This window comes from Equus asinus, chromosome 7 (genome assembly GCF_041296235.1).
Source record: "Equus asinus isolate D_3611 breed Donkey chromosome 7, EquAss-T2T_v2, whole genome shotgun sequence".
NCBI classification, from domain to species: Eukaryota; Metazoa; Chordata; class Mammalia; order Perissodactyla; family Equidae; genus Equus; species Equus asinus.
The window spans coordinates 27,232,248-27,248,079 of NC_091796.1; the positions used below are offsets into that span (position 1 = coordinate 27,232,248).

General features: G+C 52.1%; 1 protein-coding gene across 8 annotated transcripts in view; it reads left to right on the forward strand.

The window, feature by feature from the left end:
* Window positions 1-15,832, forward strand: part of ZBTB7C (zinc finger and BTB domain containing 7C) — a 353,239-nt gene that overhangs the window by 228,493 nt on the left and 108,914 nt on the right. The gene's annotated exons all lie outside the window — the stretch shown is intronic.

Sequence of the window (15,832 nt, forward strand, 5' to 3'; positions counted from 1 at the left end):
GTCGGTGAGTGTATGTGTGTGTGTGTGTGTGTGTGTGCACGCGCAGTTGTGTATGTTTGCTGAGAGAGCACAGGCAGACTCACCCCAGAAGTCTGGGCCTTCGGCTCCCTAGGCAGCACCGCACTCGGTGGTTGTGTCGCCCGTGGCTGTGAGCGGGGACGTGCCTGCCCTGAGCACAGGAGCAAGCCCTTGTGCATAACCCAGGGTGTGGTTAATTTAATTATTTCAAAAGCCCCTTTGGTATTTCACAAGGGTCATGCCCCTTGCTGTGGACTTGAATACAACTGCAGCAGGTTTCAATAAAATCAATTAATTTAATTTGATTTGGTTTTATGTACTTGGAGCTGGTGCCTCTTGAACTCAGTATGAAAATTATTGCAGAATAAAAATGCATATTAGTACTCAAGCCCAGTGTCCTTGGACTCTGTTCAGGGAGCCTGCAGTGCTGATCACAAAAGCAACCCAACCCCCTGGCGGGCAGGAGCCGCTGCCCACTGCCCCACTGTCCACCCCTCCAGCCTCGGACAGTGTCTATGGAGCCTGTGAGGGCTGTCTGTATGGCTCTCCCACTTTCTTCCCTGGGAGTGAAGCGAGTGCATTTCCATTTTGCTTTCAGGAAAGGCACTGAGAGAGGTTTTCATTGGCCTTGGTCACCAGCTTCCTGGGGTCTTTTGGGTGTGGTTGTTGTTAATTAACTGGCAGCACTATGCTGCAGCGGACTGAACCTCGGCTCTGCCCCTGAAGAGACACGTGAACTTGGGTGAGTCCCTTCCCTTCTCTGGCCTTTGTGCCCTCTTCTATAAGTGTGAGGGCTGGACGCCCGCTTGCAAGGCTCCTTCCCGCTCAGAGAATCATATTCCACAGGACAGCTGCCTCAGGGAGCCTGTCCCAGGAGGGAGCCCTGCCTGGTTCCTGCTCCACTAAAGAGGGCTCTGAGCCAGCTCACCGATGGTTGCCTTGCTGGGACTGAGCTCTGCACCTCCTAGGAGGAGCAGCTTCTCCCCCACATTCCTACAGGTCAGAGCAAGTATTGCTTTCAAGAAGGATGGCGGGTTGCAGCTCGGGGGGCCTAGAAAGCCTCAGCCGACTCTGTCATTTGACAGATGAGGGAAACCCAGTTCCAGAGTCACGCAGCCAAAGCTGCAGGCGGTGACCATGTTCAGCCACATTCACAGTCATTATAAAGGGTGGAGGTTCTGCTCAGGCCTCATTTTCCAACTGTCCTTTTCATTCCTCTTCTCCTGTCAGGACGGGAGAGAGATGGCCAAGCGGACTTTGGAGACTCCCGAGTAAAGCAGATGCTGACGCCAGTCCTCCCCGAGCAACTGCAGCCCCTCTTAAGCCCAGTGGCTGCCCTCAGGATCCTGGTGGGAGAGGACTAGGGGGCCCCCATCAGTGCCTGAGATTCCACCCTTGGCAGTTTATTTGTTCCTACGGATGCTAAGGGCATGCCACCACCCCCAGCCCTTCCTCCTGACCTCGCATTTGGCACTGAGCTTGGATCCCCTTGAGTCAGTGGTATTTTTTTCACATGTCTTTTCTCCCCAGAGCTCCCACGTAGCAGAAACTGAGTCTGTCCTTCCCATCCCCACCCTTTTTACTTTCTCCATGCCTCTCCTTTACAGAGAGGCCCCTGCTATAGTGCTGAGAACTGCCCTAGACCTCGCCTTACCTTATCTCATTTCATCTCTGCACTGGCTGTGCAAAGTCGTGGCACTGTCACTACAGTCATGCATCTCTTACGATGGGTTATGTTCTGAGAGATGCGTCGTTAGGCAATTTCGTCATCGTGTGAACATCATAGACTGTACTTACACAAACCTAGATGGTATAGCCTGCTGCACACCTAGGCTCTATGGTATTTATCCTATGAGACCTCCATTGTATACCTTTGTCATTGACTGAACGTCATTATGCGGTGCATGACTGTATTTTATTGTTTGGGGACCGCGGTTCAGAGAGGAAAGATAATTTTCTCAAGATCACACAGCTACTGAGTGACAGGGCTGGGATTCAAACACACATCTCACTCCCAAGACTTGCACCACACCAAGGGGCTTCCCTTGCACCTAATTGGTGCTTAACAGATCTTTAATGACAGATTATACTATACTTCCCTCTGCCAAACAGCAAATGCCTCCTGGAGAGAGAATAATAAATTATGAAGCAACTGTTATGTGCCAGGCACCAAAACTCACAACACCCCATGAAGTAGGTACTATTATTACCTCCAGTTTACAAATGCACCAACTGGGACATAGAGAAGTGACTTGCCTAAGGTTACCCAGAAAACAAGTGAGCAGGGCTTCAGTCTAGCCCTGACTTTGAGGCGGAGCCCGAGCCTCCGCGTAGTAACTAGATCTCAAGGTGAATTGGGGTCCTCTGCCTCTGGCTCTCCGTGGCTCTAGGGTTCAGGTAGAAGGTGCTGCTGGCAGGGCAGGAGAGCTGGGGGTGGTGTGTGCGATTCAGGGACGCCTGCAGCAGGCACTGCCCTCCACCCAGCTGATAGCTGCAGCCTGGCTGGCTGCCTGCCTGGCCCACATTGCGACCTGGCACGAAGCCTCGCCTGGGGGTGGGCGGGCAGGGAAGGATGGGGCCCCAGGAGCGGGGTTCCGGCTCTGCATTCTCCCCTAGCGGCGCCCAGGCCCACTCCCGACCCCTCCAGCCCCTCTCCCGGTTCAGTGCAGTTCCCGCCGGGCAGGCGCGGGCCTCTCCAGCGTTAACCGCGGGCAGGGGAGGCGCCGCGGCCTCCAGAGCAGGCGGGAGGGTGGGGAGGTCGGGTTGGGGCAGTGCGAGAATGCGGAGGAGACACCCGGAGAAACAGCCTGGGGCCGCAGAGAGGGGCGCGGACAGGACAGGGGAGAGGCGCGGGGAGGGGCGAGGCAGGGGAGGGGTCGAGAGCGCCGGGATGCCCCAAGGGAGGGCGAGGGCTCCTGGGGAGGAGAAGGTGCAAGAGGCCAGGGGGCAGGGGGCGGGGCGCCGGGAGGGGAGGGCCCAAGGGCGGGGCGCCGAGGGTTGAGCTTGGGGAAGAGGCTGCGGGGCGGGCGCGGAGTCTGGAGGCGAGCGGTTGTGGTTACATCACGTTCCTGATTCTGCTTTCTCAGGGATCACGCCACGGGGGGCTGGCAGGGAGGGAGAGGTGAGCCAACCAGTCTGAACCGGCCGGACAACTCGAGGGGCGTGTGCGCCGGCGAACTGGGGTGCTGCCCAGCACCCTCTACCCTCACCACGTTCGGGAATTTTTCTGAGAATCCGCCCCATTGGTTTTACAGTTTCTCCCCATCCCGGCCCCACCCTCTCTCCTGACTCGCCCTCCCTGCCCTCCCCTCTCTGTGTTGGCTCCTCGGAGGAATCGGTTAGCCGGCGGGAGGCACCGAGCTCTCGCCCTCGGCTCTCCCACTCTCACCCCTCCTGGAAAATTCAGACCCTGTGCGTGCCCTCCCTCTCTCTTCCCTGCACCTCCCCCCCTGTCCCCGGCCTTCTGGGGCTTAGTGAACGACGTTAGTGAATCAGCCAGCAGGCCCTCTCTCTCGCTCACCCCCTTAGGGTCCCTTCAGGGTCCCTTCCTCTCCTCGGGCTTTAGGAGCGCAGTGCCCACAGGCTGCCAGGCGGAGAGGGAAGACCCAGGCAACCTTAGCAGGGTAAGAACCTCACCTTCTCCGCGGTGACTGCATTTTGCCTGGTGATTCCTGCAATGGAATACGGTCCCCTATCCCGCTACCAAATAGTTACTCTCAAATGGTGGCATTCCAAAGGCAGGACATCAGATTGGGGTGAGGAGATATTCGGGGCAGGAGAGGGCTTTAAGAGATCCCTCTGATCACATCAAGAAGGCCACCAGTCCCCCTTAGACCCTCCACTCCTCTGCCTCATGTCTCTCCCTGTGGCCAGTTCAACTCTAATTCATCCCCAAGGCTTCCAGTTCTTATATTTCCAGGTAGCAAACCAGGAGCCTTCCTGGAGCTGTGGGGAGCTTCATGGGTTGCTGAAATTCATGGTAGATTTTTACTAGCTTGGAGCTCTTTGACCAAGACTGCCGCTATCTGTACATCAGGGCTGTTGTCTAGTAGGTTAAATAAGCAAGATCTTTAACAGGACTGGACCACAGGCATCATCAGCCCACAGTCCTGGATTTTATAGACTGAGGCCCTTGAGACCCAGAGAAGGACGTGACCTGCCTAAGGTCACACAGCTGGTTATGTAGTTTAATTTTAGGGTAGTAATTTTAGCTCTGTGTCAGGGACCTAGCTCAGCACCTACATGGCACAGAGTCAACACTCTGTAAATATTAGTGAAATGAGTGAATGAGCCCACGATGAGGCAGCTGGAGAAATACATCATTTGGAAGAAGTGAGAATACCCCCAAGCTCCCACAGTGCTTGGGACTCTAGCCCCTTTCACTGAGTGGGCTCGTGAGATGCTTCCCCGGGGTAATCGGCCAGTGGTGACCACCGTTAGGAGCCCGGCATCAGCTTTGGTCACTTCAAACCCGGTCATTGTGTGATTGTGCCCAAGGAGATGGTGGGTCTGGAAGTAGGTCTAAGCATGAGCCAGTTGGCAACTCCAGATCAGAGCGATTAATGCTCCGACTGTTTTCCATTCATTGCCCTCAGCCAACATCTGAACAGGTTGCAAAAGACCGAGGCACATCTGTTCCTGCAGGGGCTCCTGTCATCCTGGGGCCCTGCCCGGCATTGTGTTAGGAGCCCACAGCCCCACAGTTCCGGAACCTCGGAACTGGAGGCTGCTGTTGTCAGCTCTGGGCTGCCCAGGCCTCTGGGGTCCTGCCTGCTGGGCATTGCCTGTTCCTGAGTACTTCTATGGTAGATGGGGCCGGGAAGAGCAAAAGTTGGGGAAATTCCAGTGAGTGGGGCTACTCTTATCAGTTTTAATGAAGTATTTGGAGAGGAACTGGCTGAAATGAATGATTAAGAGAACACTTTGGGTTAGAGTAGAAGCTCACGAACTTGGACCTCAGTGATTTGGAATGTAGGATCATTGCCCTTGGCTGTGGTGAAGTTCACCTTTGAGCTGTCTGTGAACACAGAGCCCAATGAATGAATTAACAGTGCACGCGTGATTTAGAGCAGGAAGGAACGTGCATGTGTGTGACTTTCTCGTGATGACAGATTTCAACCAGAAGCAGATCAGCCCCAGTCTCCTTTGTAAGCATTTTATTTACAAACATTTACTGGGCACCTTCTATGTGCTGGGCCCTGTGTTAAGTGTTCTAAAGCATTAATTTTTTGAATCTTCATAAGAACTCCATGAAGTAGGAGTTATTCTTCCCGTTTTACTGACAAGGAAACTGAGATTGGTAATTGAAAGACCACCAGGATTCACAACAGGGCAGTCTGGCTCTGGGCTTGGTGCCCTTAACTGCCACAAGTGGAGGGACTTTTATTAGGATAAGAGAGATAGAATAAAAAAAAAAAAAAAAAAAGCAGGCCATGACCCCTACCCCCTTGAGAAGCTTCTGATCTATTTGGGAGTAGTAAACACAGGGCCCGGCCCATAGTTGGTGCTGCATAAGTGCATTAATCAGTTAAGCAGTGGTGAGGATGTGGGTTGAGCTCCTTGAAGGCAGAAGTGGGCCTGAATCTCCCTATCGCCCCCACCCCCGCTCCAGTACGTGTGCATGATAGGCACTGAATAACCAATAAAATGCAGGAACTGAGGGCAGGAGAGGTCCCCTAGTCTAGTCTGGACATTTTTCAGATGAGAAGACTGGCCAGGGAGAGGGGAAGGGATGTGCCCAAGGCTACAGGGGCTCCTGGTCCAGTGCTCCCTCTGCGTAGTGTTCTGATTGGCTGCTTGGAAGCAGATGTGGGCTGAGAAAGACGCAGGTGGAGCAGTGGACTGGCGTTCATCTTCCCTAGGCCCCTGGTTCTCACCCCCAGCCTCTGGGGAGCTCTGGCTGTGTAGGAAGCCCTGGGGACTTGCCTCCAGTTTCATGTTCCACCTTGGCCTGTCCCCTCCCCCCCACCCCCAGCACTAAAATCAGGGCCTTCAAAGCGTGGTGAACCGGGTGGGGCGGTGGCAAAGGCAGTGCCTGACGCTGTCCTGTCTTGGCCTCTCTTTGCCATCCTCTGCCTTTGGAGTCTACCCTCTTCTGTTCCCAGGGTGAGGGACGTGGGGACACTCACTCCCTGTGTTTGTTGAATGAACAAACACTCCACCACACTGCCAAGGCCCACCAGCAGCCATTCAGAACTCTGCAGCTCTGCCTCTAGAGCCTCACAGATGGGAGAGCCGAAAGGGCCTTCAAGTTCATCACCCACCCTCCACCTCCCAAAACCCTCATTTTACTGATAAGAACAGTGAGGACCTGGTAGGAAGAAGTACTTACCCAGGGACACGCAGCCTCTAGAGGCAGAGCCAGGGCTAGAAGCGGGACTCCTGCCTCCCAGTTCAGACCCTGCTCCTACACATATGGGCCTGTGGCTTTTGGAAAACATCGTTCAGTCCCACGGTCATCAGGTGGGCTGTTAGGGCCAGCATTACGAGAAAGCTAGCCAGGGCATGTTTGCCTGACACTTTCGCAGCCCTCCCCAAAGGCAAACCACCATCATTTCTGATGGGTACCCTTGGCAGCCACTAAAACAAATCCACCAGCAAAGAGAAGGAGGGGGGCCGGGGCTGGGCGCTGGTGTTTGCCCCTGGTGGGAACCCGGGCGTACTGAGCTCACCGTCTCATCCAACCCAGATACCATCTCGTTCCTGCTTGGCACAGGTTTATCGAGGCTATGTGTTCCTCCTTGGCAAAGTCCTCGAAGGGAGAGCAAGGGGGACCATCCCCAGAGCATTGGGGAAGGTTGCCAGGTGCCGGCTTCACCCTCCCCTCCAGCTCTAGCACCCCTCTGCATCCTCAGTGGCGCCTCCTGCTGACGCCAAGTAGGATTAACATTTCTCCTGCAGGCTGGAGCACACACACGTGGGATCCTGCCATTGGTCCGTTCTGGTTCAGGGGCTGGAGAGGTGGGCTTTGTGCTGGGGGTTTGTGTGTTTAACCTGCTTAGGTGGCACTTTTTATGTGTCAGGGGCTGTTCTGGGCACTCTGCAAATATTGGCTCAGATGATCTACCCCATAACTTTTACAGATGAAGAGACTGAGGCAGAGAGAGGCTAAAGAACTTGCCAAAGTTACACAGTGAGTGATGGCAGAGCCGGGATGCAGAGTCTGGCTCTGGAGTCCATGCTCCTAGCTGTGATCCAAGCTGCCTTTCTGCTGGGACAACCAGTTTTTTGATGTTTTGACAGGTAATTTAACCAGCCCAGGTCTCAGTTTCCTCATCTATAAAACGCGGATAATGATATTAATCCTACAGACAGAAGGGCTGGTTCTTATCTGACCACATTCCCAGCTGAGTCTGGTTCATCCCACTGCTTATTCATCCCCCCCAGGTCAGCGGGCTCTGGCAGCACCGGCCTTGTGGGACCAGTGATTGGCCAAGGAGAAGGTTGGACACTCTTTGCCCATAGTGACCTTCCCATGTTCAACCCCAAACCAAGCATATTGTCTATATGTTATTTATATAATTCTATTATTATGGTATTTAGATGATTCTTCTTGCTATTAATGCCGTTGTTTATGGAAAAGCTCTTCTCAGTGAGTACAGCAAAAGCCACACAGGGGAAGCCAGCTGAGGCCCCCAAATCTCAGCTCACCCTGATTCTGTGGCTCCTTCACCCCCCTCTACCCTTTGGAATCCCCTCATGCCCATTTCTAACCACTTGTTAACTTTCAGCTAAAATTATGGCCTGTGTTCAGAAGATGCCGTGCTCCACCCCCAACACTCAAGGCTGGGGAAACCCTCTGAGTGACAGGTGGGGGCCTGCCACACTGTAGCTGGAGAAGCCCCTGAAGGGCCCCCTCCCCTTCCCCAACCCTGCTCTCTCCTCTCCATTATCCACCATCACTCCAGCACCAGAAAACAGAAATTTCCCAGGAGGTACTTAAACTTTACGTTAGAATTTTACCTTCCTGCTGCTCCTGAGTACCTTAATTTTTCCCCATCGAAGCAAGGAAAAGGAAAAAGTTTCGATGGCGGAAATTGGTGTAATTTGAGCTCAAAAATGTTACAAGGCTTCTCATCCAGTGTTTGGACGGTGCTTGGTGTTCTTAAGAATGTATATAGAATTAACTTGGGCCAACTAGAGCAGCTTAAACCTGATGGCCACATCAGCCAATGGGAAATGAGTAAGGTTTAATTCCTTCCAAAGAGACAGCAAGAAAATAAATTGATAAGCCCTTTTCTGCACTGTATTTTTTGAGTGGTTTCTTTTACATATAACACTTAACTTGATCCTCACAAAGATCCTATGAGGCAAGATTTGCCCATTTGACAGACTGGAAAACTGATGCCTGGAGAGGAAATTGGCAAGTGCTAGAGAATAAGAAAGCAGAGCCCCATGGGGCTGGCATATTCCCCCTGCCCTTGTCTGCCAGGCAGCTTGGTACCAAATCTATGGCCATGGTGGATTAGCACATATGTCTTGCCAGTGTGCATTTTGGACTGATCTTCACTTGGGCTCCGTCTTCGCTCTTCCTTTTCCTGTACCTCGTTTTTCTTCCTTATTCTTTGTGTATGTTTACCTTGCGTTGTAGGCGCATTTGTGAGCTGGCTCAAATCCTTTTGGAACAAGAGGGGTTATAAATGTGTACCTTCTTACACAGGATGTCGTTGTTAATCATTTTATAAGGTCTCCCGCGGAGGAGATATTTGCAGATTAGCAATCGCTTCTTTAGTAACCTTAAACACACCCTATTTCCTTAGGGGTAAAGTGAGGGTGTGGATCTATAGGGGCTCTGAGCAGCCTTGCAGCTGTGACGCTCTGAGTATACTTCTATCTCCAACCTGTTAGAGTCACAAGCTCAATTTGCGATTAAAAAGATCTAAAAATCTGGTTTTTCTAGTCTAGCTCTGTTTGCACTAAACCGGTAGTTCTCAGCCTCAGCAGAGGAGCAAAACATGGAACCTAGGAGCATCCGCCTCCCCCCACTGAGATGACCACCCTGCATGAACAGTACAGCATCAAGAAGGAAATAATTGAAATTTTCAAAGAAATTAAGCCCATACAACATAGTAAGGAATATTAGAGGTACAGGAAACTTCACTGATTTGGCTCCCTCCTCTATCTGGGACGTTGCCAGGCACCTGAGAGGAAAATAAAACAATTTTGATCCACCAAAAGAAGTCACAGAGTACATGCTCTAATACTCCCTGGGGCCTGTGTCACTTGGAGGCCCATTCGCTCTTGTTTTATGCACAGTTCTAATGTATTTGGTTTTCTGGTTTCAAACCTACACGGGACCAGATGGAGCACATGAGGATACAGGGTAGAGGATATGAAAGTTCAGTTCCATAGCAGCTCTTTCCATGTTTGATGGCTCCAGGAGGCAGCACTGGCAGATGCCTGACACTGTCCGCTGAGGGTTTCTCAGGCTTTCTGTTAGGCAAACTTCTTCAGATTGCTTAAGCAATTCCCATGAAGAGATTAGGACTTGAGCATTTAGCAGTGACAACGTGGCTCAGAGGGCGTCTTGCTTCCTCTGAGTACAGAGATGCCAGCCAGAGGCACCAGAGGCACCTGCAAGGAAGACTTGAAATGAGGTGGCGGGAAGTGCAGGAATGGGGGACAGGCCACGTGCATCACGGAAAACGTCCACCATAAAATGGCTGGTGAGGAAAATAGGGTAAAGAACTGCCTTTATAATAGAATCCTTAACACATAAAGTTTTCCTCAATACATGTATGTTATTTTCAAGACCAAGAAACACAAAGTTTTATTTTCTGAAATGAAAGGAAACGCCAGAGCCAACAGGACTGTAGAGTTGGGAGAGGGAGCCCTCTGAGAACGGAACAGGGTGGATTTTGGAGACAATGTGGAAGAAAGGTGGCTGTGGGGTCGGCCTGGCTTCTGGGACACAGTCGCTAGCCACAGTCTCCTGGGGGCCCCGCTCTCCCTGGTCAAGCTCAGAGGACAGACCCCAGGCTGAGTTTGGAGCCCTGCCCCACCCCACAGAGAGCATCTCCTTTGCCTGGGAACCCCTAAGGCTCATTGCGTCCTTTGCTAGAGGTTCCTCTGACCCAAGGCAGGGCCTGGGCTCCAACCCAGACTGTTTCCTCCTGCCTCGACTCACCTCCTGGCTGTTCAGATGGACCCCTGAACCCTGGTCATACCTGCTGGTTAGGAGCCCAGGTGACAGGGCCACAGGTCTGGCATCGTGCCTGGCCCTGACTCCTGCTTGCTTACTTGGAATACTGGCTGTGTGCTCTGCCCCGAGGGCCTCTTAGACTCTGTGTCCAGCTTTGGCAAGACTTGCGCAGTCCTCCCCTGCAGATTTTCCCAATCATGACCCTGAGCCATGGCTGTGACCCTCTCCCCTTCCACCCTCCCAGGCCCATTCTTGGGACTGGCTGTCCCTCCTGCCTCCTACATTTCATGCTCTCCAGGCCTTAAGGTTTCCAGAATCAAGGTCAAAACCCAAGAGAGAGGAGGAGCCAAAAGGGCCACTGATTTTAATGGAAGGAGCTTGCTCCCACCTTTGCTTCAACCTCACAAGAACATTTTATGAGGCAGCGAACTTTAGCCTCAGAGACTATAGCCAAATTCCGAAAAGGCATGGATCATAGCTCTGATTGTATCCTGGAGCGAGTGACTCAGGTTAGACTGATTCGCAGCGCTATGGCCAGTGAATAGGGCCCCTTTTTTGTAGGGCTTTTGAAATTGTGGCTCTAGATTTGGATAATTCATCATTCTGGTGTTGTATGATGCATACCATGTTACATCCATGTTTCCTTCCTTCCTTCTCTGCTTTCCTTCCTTCCTTCCTTCCTTCCTTTCTTTCTCTAGACCACGGCAGGGAGCTCCCTGGGCCTTTTCCCTGCCCCAACCAACAGGCAGGCCCAAGAAAGAGGCCAACCCTTTGCACATCTGCACCCTGCATTACCCAACAAGAGGCGGAGAGGCAGAAAGAGTATGGGTGCAGTCCAGCCCTGCCCACCCCCCACCTTACTGGCTGAGCTCAGGCAGGTTATCTAACCCTCCTTGGATGTCAGTATGCCATCTGTAAAATGGATATGCTGATACTCACCTTGGAGGCTTGTTGTAAGGATGAAATTAAAATGGCTGTAAAGCCTTTTGTATATTGTCGGACTCATATTAGATGCTCAATAAACGCGAGGTATTCCTATAACTACTACTACGATGACTATTTTTTTTTACAAGTGTAGATAATCAGCCTGGATAATTTCAAGTATATACACTAAACTATTCCTTTAAAGGCAAAGAGAACAGTAGGGTTAATATATTCAGGGTCTAGCCCTTTTGTGGAAGACCCAGATGGGGCTGATTACTGACAACATGACACAACTGCTCTCCAAGACGGTATCTGGCCCTGGCTCCAGGACCCAGCCACCTGGCTTCCCGCACCACTCTTCCACTTAACAGCTGTTTGCTTTGGGGCGAGTGACTTCACATCCCTGGGTCTCCATTTCCTTCCTTGTAAGATGGGAGGTGTAGTATCGCTCCCATCACCAGGGCTGCTGAGCAGTAAACAAGATAATACCTGGGAAGCGCTCAGCACAGTGTCTGACACCCACTAACTGCTGGAGAAGGGCTCACTGTCATTATTTCCAAGGGTGTCCCCTCTTACGCAAGAGGTGGCTCTGGGAAAGTTGTGAAACCAGATCCCATTTTCCCACTAACTTCATCACTTCTCGAAGGCTTTATCTTTGCCTCCAATCGATTGTCCTTGGGGGACAGTGACTCTGAACATCTCAGCACCCGGTTTACCATCTCCTCCCAGCTCCGCCTGCTCCCTGTCACGCAGTGGGTAGAAAAAAAAACTTAGGTGGCATAAATAATGATTCTTTACTGTATCTGTTTGCTAAGTATAGATTTGTTCTATCTCTTTATCATCTGTCAATCATCCAGCTTCTATCTCTCTGTTCTCTGCCTGCCTCATTATCTCCTTTCTCCTTACCATGGGTAAAAAACATATATAACTCATACAACAGTTTCTATGTCTAGCTGACTTCCACCTTTTCTCTGAATCTTATTTTTTGGACTTTTGGAAGCATCATAAACTTTTTTGAAAATCTGATGAGCACTATGGGCTGTTTCCCCAGAAAAAGGAACATGCCCCCACACTAATACAATTTTACATATGGTTTAGCTGAGGGTCTAAAGATCCTCAGAAGCCCACCGAGACACCCTGTTAAGAACCCCTGCTGAAGCCAGAGCCCAGCTTTCTTGTAGAAACAACCCATGTCCCAGTATCAGCAGATGGCCAGTTACGCATGTGCTCAAGGCCCCCGCATTGGGACTCTTTAGTCTGGCGTGCTGGGCCCCAACCGCCTTCCCATTGTATCTTTCCTCATGGGGCACCCAGTGCTCTGGCCAGTCTGACTGGCCTTTGTCTCTCCCCTGGGCTGTAACCTTGCCTTTGTCCCACTGCTTCCCCACCCACTTATCTGCTTCTAACCCACAGTTGAAGTATGTAGTGACCTCCTCTGGGTGATTACAAGAGCGTTCACAGAGGATGTGGAGCTTAAGCAGAGAGAGGAGAGGCCCCAGTTTTAGAGGCAGAGAAACAATGAAAAGCACTGAAACGTGAGCTCCTAGCACAGCTGAAGTCAGAGCTGGCCAGGAGAGTGGGACAGAGAGAGGATGCTGTGCCAGGCTTGGTTTTTCCCTCCTGCCAGGCTGGAGATCAGGGGAGTGAGCAGAGGCAAAACGTCCTGGCCCGGGAATAAGAAATCCCTGGTTCTTGTCTGGGCTCTGGCATTGACCAAGTGTGTAACTTCAGACAGGTCACAGGTCACTTTGACGATCCAGCCTCAATTTCCTTATCTTCAGAATGAGAGGTGGAAATGCTGGTAGTGCTGTGGTGAAATTGACACTCTTGAACACTGCAGGTGTCAGCCCAAATCTGCAACCTTTTGGGAAAATGCAATTTAGCACCGTATGTTAGGAGCCATGGGACTGTTCATACCCCTTTCGTCCTTCTTCTGAGAATCCAATCTAAGGCAGTTATCTGAGATTTGGAGGAAATATGCATAAGGATGTTCATCCTAACATTATCCATAGAATGGAAAAGCCCCACGTGTCAAGAGTAGGAAGTAGTCAAGTGTGTAATGGTGTGTCCCCCCGGGTCGCATTCTGTGCAGCTATTGAAAATGGGTGATGTAGAGAACATACTTAACATGCAATCCAGCATTTGGAAAACCTCTTGTTGCTCCCCGCCCCCTACCACAGCATATACCTGAAGGACCTAAGTCAGTGACAGTGGCTCTTCATAGCACTGACTCTCAACCAGGGGCCACTAACCAGCAAGGCAGAACCAGCCAATTACGGATCCCCACTGCTTCTGCCACATCAGCATGCATCCCTAGGGAGTCTGGGAAAATGGAGATCTGGGGTTCAGGTTCTGATTCACTGGGCCTGCGGTGGGGCCCAGGAATCTGCATTGTGACTATCAATCCAGGAGATTCTAGCAGAGGATCAGAAATCCATGTTCAAGAAACATCACCGTGCTTCAGTCATTGCACCCCATCCAGCACACAATCCAGGCTGTCGTACCTTTTCTCTTCCTCAACGAAACATAAAGTTCTTATCAAGGATTTCAAAATTGCATTTGTCCTAAAACCCACTGCTCGGTGAAACTGCTAACTATGCTGGACAGATGACTATTTAGCCTCTGCTTTGGGACATCCCAGACAGCACCTACCACCTCAAACAACGGCCTGGTCTATTGTTTCACCCCTGTTATGATGAACAGGTCTTACCTTCTGTCTCGCTCTGGGTTCTCTTACTCCATTCAAAGTCCAAGAATATTCTGGACTACCTTATGCAGCTCCCCAGGATTAAACGTGATTTTTAGAGGTGGTCAGTGGGACTTGAGGTCAAATCCTGGCTCTGAGCTGCCATTCTGTAAAAGGGGAATAATGTACTGACTTCACAGGATTCTTGTTGAGGATTAAAAGAAAGAATGCGTGCACAGCTCTTAGCACCATGCTTGTGGCTATTATAATTATGATTATTTTCCTGTCCTTGGGGGTTAACAGTGAGTCTTTTCTTTGATGTGGTCCTTGTAGGAGGCCAAGGCCCTTGTTTTGATCTTCATAGAGGCCGTCCAGTTCTGCCCTGTTCCCTGTCCTTCCTACCAGCTAACCTTGGCCTTCTGGAAAACACCAGATTCAATGAAAGGATCCCTGCCACCCTCACAGTATGATGAAGGTCACTGGGCTGACCCTCCAGCCGGGCTGGTTTGTCTGGCCCTGGAGAAGGGCTGTGGGCTGTCCTGGCCATGCTCGTACCCTCTGGCAATGGCATGCTGACCAGGAGTGAGGCTAGGAGTGAGGCCACTGTCTGCTGAGCACACTGGATTCGGTTAGAGCAGACACTTTTCTGGAGGGCATCAGAGCCCTGTTCGCTGCTTCATCCAACAGAAACACTGCTGATGCACACCCCTTCCCCATCTAACAATCGGCCACCCAGCCCAGTGGCTGGTCCTTCTACTCGCCCTGCTCCTCACGCAGCACACCCACACATGCCTGCCTGCATGCGCACAAGCACAGCCCTGTCCTCATCTTCCCCGACCCTGTCCCCACCCTTCCTCCTCCTGGTCCCACACCAGCAAAGGAACAAGTGGGCACCAGGGGAGTATTTGTTATGCCCAAAGTGTCCCCATAAACTAGTTGGGTAATGGGGCCCCCCCCCCACATTTTCAGGGACCCAGGAAGGACAGGCCAAATTTCACCATGTTTACCAAAGGGATCTTGGGTCGAGGCCAGAGTTTACAGTGAGCGTGGCCTGGGTCTCAGCTCCCCAGGCTGCCTAGACCCACAGGGTCCTGGCTTGTGTGTGTCATTTAATATTAGCTGAGTTTGTTGTTTGTCTAGGTTGAGGTTCTTAGTTCATTTTTTTTTCTGTGTATAAATATTCCCTTTAAAAGAAAAAAAAGTATGTCTAGAAGCTTGGAGTTACATCCTCCCCTTGCTTTGCCGGCAAGCCTAGGGGAGTGTGCTGGGGAACAGGGACAGTGCTTGGAGCACTGCGCAGGGAGTCAGGCGGCCGGGGCGCCACGGCAGCGGCTCCACCACTGCTCCAAGTGGCCTCCCCACCCTTCACGCCATTTCCTCACTCTGCATGGGAGCTATAAGCCATGCTCTCCCGGGCCCTCAGGGTGGGGATCAAATGAGGTGAGAGGCTGCGGGAGATGACAAAATGGTTCCCCTAAGGAAGGGGCTAAGGGAGAGGACCTTGGCCCCACCCCCTGACTCCATGGTAGATGGTCATCTGCTCCTTGTCTTTCCCCCGTTAGGTCAGCTCCATGAGGACAGAGAGATGTCGATGCGTTCACCGCTTTATAGCCAAGGAGTCGTGGGGGGCACAGAAAGGTGGTCAGTACACACCTGTGAAGGGAAGGGAGGGAGGGAGATGGAAAGGAAGGAAGGCAGGGAGGGAGGCTGCCTCCCAGGCTGGTGGTGCCACTCCCTTTCCCTCCACTGCCCTCCCCCTCCCAACCCCCCTCCCTGCCCCGCCCCGTCCCGCTGCTGTCCAGATCCTGGCCAAGCCCCCCCCCTGCGCTGGGCTCCTGCCTGCTCTGGTGGTGGCAGGCCTAGTCATCCAGAGCCCCAGCCAGGCTTAGCTGAAGCTCTTGGCACCCTCCCTTCTCCTGCTTTAGGTGCCTGACTGCATCACCCGATATAATCTGGGAGGAAGGCGAGGCGCTGGCAGCCCCAGGGCCCTCGGGCTGTGAACAGAGGGCTGGGACCCGCTCACTCACCCTATTGTGCAGCCAGCCAGGCTTGGAGCACTTCCC